This window comes from Scophthalmus maximus, chromosome 11 (assembly GCF_022379125.1).
Source record: "Scophthalmus maximus strain ysfricsl-2021 chromosome 11, ASM2237912v1, whole genome shotgun sequence".
Classification (NCBI taxonomy): Eukaryota; Metazoa; Chordata; class Actinopteri; order Pleuronectiformes; family Scophthalmidae; genus Scophthalmus; species Scophthalmus maximus.
In genome coordinates, this window is record NC_061525.1 from 4,382,501 (window position 1) to 4,388,812 (window position 6,312).

General features: G+C 48.6%; 1 protein-coding gene across 4 annotated transcripts in view; it reads right to left on the minus strand.

Annotated features, from left to right (window-relative positions):
- Positions 1 to 5,721, minus strand: part of LOC118299018 (endothelin-converting enzyme-like 1) — a 40,671-nt gene extending 34,950 nt beyond the window's left edge. For 2 of the 4 annotated variants that reach the window (XM_035622346.2, XM_035622348.2), the window contains exon 1: positions 5,511 to 5,721. The gene's annotated coding sequence lies outside the window, so the exon portion shown is untranslated. Of the gene's footprint in view, positions 1 to 5,246; positions 5,314 to 5,510 lie in introns of all 4 variants that reach the window. The other 2 variants (XM_035622345.2, XM_035622351.2) reach the window with 2 other exon arrangements.
- Between the last annotated feature and the right edge of the window lie 591 nt (positions 5,722 to 6,312).

Consider the following 6,312-nt stretch of genomic DNA (forward strand, 5'->3'; position numbering starts at 1 on the left):
CTGTGTCTCAAATTGGATACTTATACCGACCGGCTGACCACCGTTGCACGTGCAAAGCAAAACAAAACATGCAAGAATTAAATCCCCCCTTCCACCTATCCGTGCTCGGTGACATTCTGAAAAGCCGCGCAGTGATCAGGTCTAATGGAACCAGGATCATTAGGCCACAACAATGCCAGTGGGAGGTCCAATTCGGATTTCATCGTCCTACCGCAATACACACAGTTCACGTTACTGCGCTTTACGCAGTTCAAACATTTCCATTTGGGGTATTTTATAAGTTCTGTCGGTGAAGTTGTATTGATCACTTTGAGGGCGGGATACATTTGGTCTCGCCCGGGTATAAAACATATTTCAGCAGAGACGGGGATATGTAGACCACAGGGGGGGGGGGGGGGGGGGGGGGGGGGCTGTTATGCCGTCACCAGAAATGACTATCGCAAATTGTAACCATGATTATCACAGTGATAAATTATATGCAGTTTAAGCAAGTTTTAAGAGTGTCCTACTTTATTTTAAAACTTTAAAGAAGTGGATGGAGACCAGTGGTGTAATAAAAAACATTATCTAAAGATGCACACGGGCATACATACAGGATACAATGATCAGCAAAAATAGTACACAAAATTTGTAGTTAAGGAAATGCTTCCCATAACCCTAATTTTTAACCTGTAGGTTATTTGGTTGACCGCAGCCATCCTGAAATAGAAATAAATACAAACTTAGGGATTCAGTGTTCAGTGTAATACTGTTTGTGATCCCGAGTTTTGCAGAATCATCCAATGCCAACATCCAGTTTTGTCTCTGGTCTAGCTCCCTCTGCTGGTTGGTCCTTGGTGCGTTGCACAGGAGGGGAAAAGCGTGAAGCGCTCACGCATCATCACACCCTCCTCGTGCAGCTCGTGGCTGCCAAAGAAGCGGCCGGTGACAACATGTGGCGGAGGTCTGTTCACACTCTCCGCATGCCAGCAGCGGAGTTCAGTGACGGGATGTGTATCGATGAGGAGAGTGTGGGCGGTGGGAGAACATGAGGGGGAAACTGGGTGAAAGTCAAGGACAGTGTGTGTCTCTGTGCAGGGTCATTATCATCATCAATTGAACATATCATCCATCAATCGTCTGCCTTGTTACACACACACACACACACACACACACGGTCAGACACATGCTTTATCTATGAACGTGTATCTAGTCACCAGTATTATAATAACTCAAAATGCACAAAACATAAGCATTCTGTCCTTCTCTCCTACAAATGCACACGCGCTTTCTCTTGTGTCAGAACTCCTCCAGCATTATAGTAAATTATAATATGGACACACCCACACACCCACACACACGCACACACACACACACACACACACACAGACACAATCACATTGTCAGTGGACACCCAGCCCATTGCTAATGGATTAGGTCTTGTGTGTGTGTACCATCATACAGAGAGGCATGCATGATGAATGGCTATTTACCGAACATGACAGGGCCTAATATCTGAGAGCTATAGAAAAACGGCTGCAATCTCTATCTCTCTTTCTCTCTCTCACACACACACACACACACACACACATACAGAGACACACACACACACACACACACACACACATACAGAGACACACACACACACACACACACACACACGGAGACACACGGACGCATGCATGGACACTAACATTGCATAATAAGACACACACCCAGTCATGCATGCCACCTCCTCAGTTGTCAAGCATTTCCCATGAATTTCTTTCCCGCACAATTAACGGACAATGACTCTCACTTGCAGCGAGGGCTGTCAAAGGGTGGTCCGGGGGGCGTCGAGGGGTCCTGAGATGGGACCAAAACTGACTAACTTCAATATAGAAACTCGAATAGAGACCAGGGCTGGGTTTCCTCCGACCTCGGCGCTTTACCACGGCCCACAAGACAATTCATGAATATAAACAACCCCTAAAAAAATACTAAGAAAACTCTCATGACAGCAATGAATCCAAAATAAAACAACATAAAATAGATGATAAGCATGTCCTTCGGGGTGGTCCCTTTCGGCATGCTGGACGAAACACACCTCGAAAAGAAAAATAGATGTGGAACGTCGCACTTTCCAACAGAAATGGACAAACATTTCTTTTTGGTTGAGGTAGAAGACAAGCCTATATTGTGCCTGTAGTTTGCGAGCAGCAAAGACAAATGCTCTCTGGTAGAAGTTAACGCATTCTGACGGAGACGACGTTCACCAGACAAGCTCAGTTGGGATCGCTGCCGAGTTTGATCTGAGACAAACGCAAGACAAAAGGTGAGGATGGGTTTGATTTCGTTTGTGCATTCCTATCTCTGCAGGAACAAGAGCCAGCCATGACATCTGAACATGGGGAGTTTTGCAAAATGCTCCAGGCACTTGGCAAGAGGTTTCGGGGACATTCAAGGAAACAAAAGGAACTGAACATGATTGTTTTAAGCCATTTAATGTGGAACCAGTTGACGCGTCTCAAAAAAACCTACATCAAGAAATCATTGAGCTGCAAAGCTACAGTAGGCACAACAGACTCCTTCTGCTCGGGGTTCTGATACTGTTTAAACGTTTTATCATTGAAATAAATGTTCTACTAAACTGTACGTCCTGAGGATGATCCCACTCTGAGGAGACACGCAGTGACGTTTGCTCCTCTTTTCAAAACTGACTCTCGCAGCGCCGCGGCTCGCTCGAGACCGACCGGCCCGACCTGGAAGAGCAGCTGCACGCAGCATCAGCATCATCATGACTACCACCTGGCATCAGACGCCTCGCCAGGGAGAAGCGGCGCCAGACATTGCATTAGACAGGGTCAGTGTGAAAAATGTGCTTAATAATTCCCAATGGCCAAGAGGATGGACCGAAAAGTCAGAAGAAAACGCTTCCCCAACCCTGCGAGATGTTAAAACAAGAGTTACCTATTGTATGTAGCCGCGGTTCTGTGAACTCTTGATGAATATTATAGGCATCAAAACATCAAAAAAAAAACGTCCATTAAGGCAGAGGAAAAAATACAGAGGAACGCTGCAGCATCAATCTGCAGACATCCCAGTGACGGAGGGGAAGGTGTCAACAGTCTCGTAGGAATTTCTTTTGGGGGAATTTGTGAAGGGTTCCTAACTGGCTCCGTAAGGAAACTACACACACTGAGTGGAAAACCCCTCTTGGTTCTGCTCTCAATAAATCCTCGGCGAAGTTCAAGGGGTGATCGACGAGCGGAGGCCTCTGACGGGTCAGGTCCACATCGCCGTCACACAGGCTCTCCGTGCTCCAACGTGCAAATGTGCAAAAATGGCTCGACGGATCGGTGCAATAGATCAGTGCAGGTGTCTGTGGTGTCTGAGCCGATTGACTCGGCAGTGTTACAGAAGGCAAGTGAACATTTCACTGCTGTGGAGTTGTTTCCCCTCCCAGAAGTGAAGACATCAATTGTGAGCCGCGCGTATCAGCTTGAGTCGCAGACTCGCAGCGCTCTGCGGAGCGACGGGCTTCGCTGCTTTGGAAAAATGAAGCGCATCAACGCAGGGAAAATTGTTTCCCCTTGGCCGGAGAGAACGCAGCGAGATTTGTTGCAGGTGAGGAGGAAAAGTCACCCGGGGTCAAAAAACGTCCGGCAACCGATTTTACAAAGATGCCGGGGGCGGGGCGTGTTACCAAGACCATAGAAGATTTGTGTTAATACTAACCCTGTCCGAATGATTTACTGTTGAATTCGAGAGCAACAATAAAAATGGTCCACCTTAATACGTAACCTGTTAAACTCTCATATCTCCTGCAGTTTAACTCCACGGGAGGATAAAGCCTTTAGCAAACTGGTGCGTTTGTGTGTCTTCCTCCAAACGTATCCCCCCGGAATGATCACACCTTTACTTTTCCGCTTCTCCAGACAGCCAAACTTACGCTTGGACATAGACTCACGGAGCAAACTCCTCTCCGCTGCAGTTTGTGTCGGTTGGCGCGCAGGAATGAGAGCTTAGGGGGGAAACGCTCGGCCTCCATCTCCCCCCGGCTGCGTTACGTCACCTGAAAGCCCCCTATAAACGGGTTTATTATCCCCTTAATCAAAGTGGTCACAGAGCCTGCCCCAGCGGCGTCACGCCACTCGGGGGGTTCAGCATTGGGAGTCAGCCCCCTCGAGCCTTATCGCCAGTCACCAGAGGCTGCAGTAGAGTGCCACGGTGCGTTTGTACGGGCTACAGATTTGGACACACTGCTCGAGAGTCCCCGTGCAGCATCTGGGGGGGATACAGCACTCCTTAAGACTTGAGAAGAACCCCCTCCGTGGTATACACTGGAAACAACTACTGAAGTGCTCTGTGGGAGTACTAAATGTCCCACATGAGCAACGTTAAAGAACCTTTTCAGGGTTCTTTATTTTTTAATCACTTCTCTCTAATGCGCCACACACACACACACACACACACACACACACACTGACTGGCAAGTATAAAGAACATACAGTAACTTTATTAACCTTAATGACTCCCATAAGTCTTTTTTTCTGGATAGAGCATTATGCCGAACAACATTTGCAAAACACACACACACACACACACACACACACACACGCGCACACAGATTCGAGAGGTTGTAATGAGTGAGTTCTGGCTGTAAAAGGAATTTATGTGTGGCTTCAAATTGGTGTGAATATATTCTGAGTGAAAATTTCCACAAAAACATTTTCAAATTTCTATCTATAAGTTCCCACATTGTATTCTACAAGTTCACGAATCCAGTCTCAAAGCGCATGCCTTTTTCCAACATTTACCTTCATAAAGAAGTTCTAAAAGTTTATATGTCATCCACATAAAAAGCTGCTTTTCTAGGTTTTAAAGTCGGATGGGACATCATCCGATTAGTCTTTATTTCTTTCTCTCTTTTTTTGGGGTGTCAGCTTTCCCACAGCAGCCAGTCTACGGGAGAGGAGCGCGTCACGGACGGTGGACGGATCAGGGGGAACCGAGGGGAGGCAGGGGGGTTCACGGGGTTGTCATCAAACTGTACAGAGCGAACATTGGGAATGAAAACTTTTTAGGCGATGCAAAGCTGGTGGCGCGTAATGGTGCACGTCGGGCTGCTGCCCCGCGAATGAAAGGAAGACGGAGACAGAACCTACTTTTACGCACATGTGATTGGTGCTTATTGGAAATAAAAGCAGCCTCTTCATGTCTGACTCGTTCCATGTGGACGTTGTGAAGAAAAAGACACGAAGAAAAACGATGAGTGGGCACCTCACCTCTCTCCGGCTGCGGAGACGTACGACTCCCAAGTTACGCGGTGGCACTTCTTATTCTATCCGCGCTCTGCGTAATTCAAAACAACAACAACAACAAAAATTGTAATAACATGATTGCAATGTATATTTTCACAGGGGCTCTTATAGCATGTCATGCCACCGCACTGGGCAACGTGGCCGGCCGGTGGAGCGACCTGTGTCCGCGCACGTTCGTGTTGGATGGCGATGGAAACTTGTGCGATGAAAGATAATGAAAGAGCTTACCTGTGGCGAGTGCAAATCTGAATCCTGCCCGGAACGTTGAAGTGCCTTTCCCCTGTGCGCGCGTGTGTGTGTGTGTGTGTGCGTGCGTATGCCGGAGATCCGCACCACCGACGGTCCCGTCAAGATTATCCGGTCCGCCCCCCTCCGGAGATCGGCACACACAGGGATCCGCACCGCTCTCTGCCGCCGCCGCAGCGCACAGCCTCCCGATGTATGGAGGAGAGGGATGAGGAGAGGGGGGGGGGGGGATGAGGGAGAAGGGAGGACAGGAGAGAGAGAGAGAGAGAGAAAGAGAGAGAGAGGGGGGAGAGATGGGGAGAAGAGAGAGAGAGAGAGAGAGAGAGAGATGGGGGAGGATGGGGGAGAAGAGAGAGAGAGAGAGAGAGAGAGAGAGATGGGGGAGGATGGGGGAGAAGAGAGGACAGGAGAGAGAGAGAGAGAGAGAGAGAGAGAGAGAGAGATGGGGAGAAGAGAGGACAGGAGAGAGAGAGAGAGAGAGAGAGAGAGAGAGATGGGGGAGAGATGGGGAGAAGAGAGGACAGGAGTGGAGAGAGAGAGAGAGAGAGAGAGATGGGGGAGAGATGGGGAGAAGAGAGGACAGGAGTGGAGAGAGAGAGAGAGAGAGAGAGAGATGGGGGAGAGATGGGGAGAAGAGAGGACAGGAGTGGAGAGAGAGAGTGCGAGATGAGGAGGGGGAAGGGGGGGGGGCTCATTAACAAGGTGAGGCTTGGGAAACGGACTACCACACTCACGCCATTCAAGTGAAACAGATGTTACATCCTTACAGCTGTGTTTTTTTTTT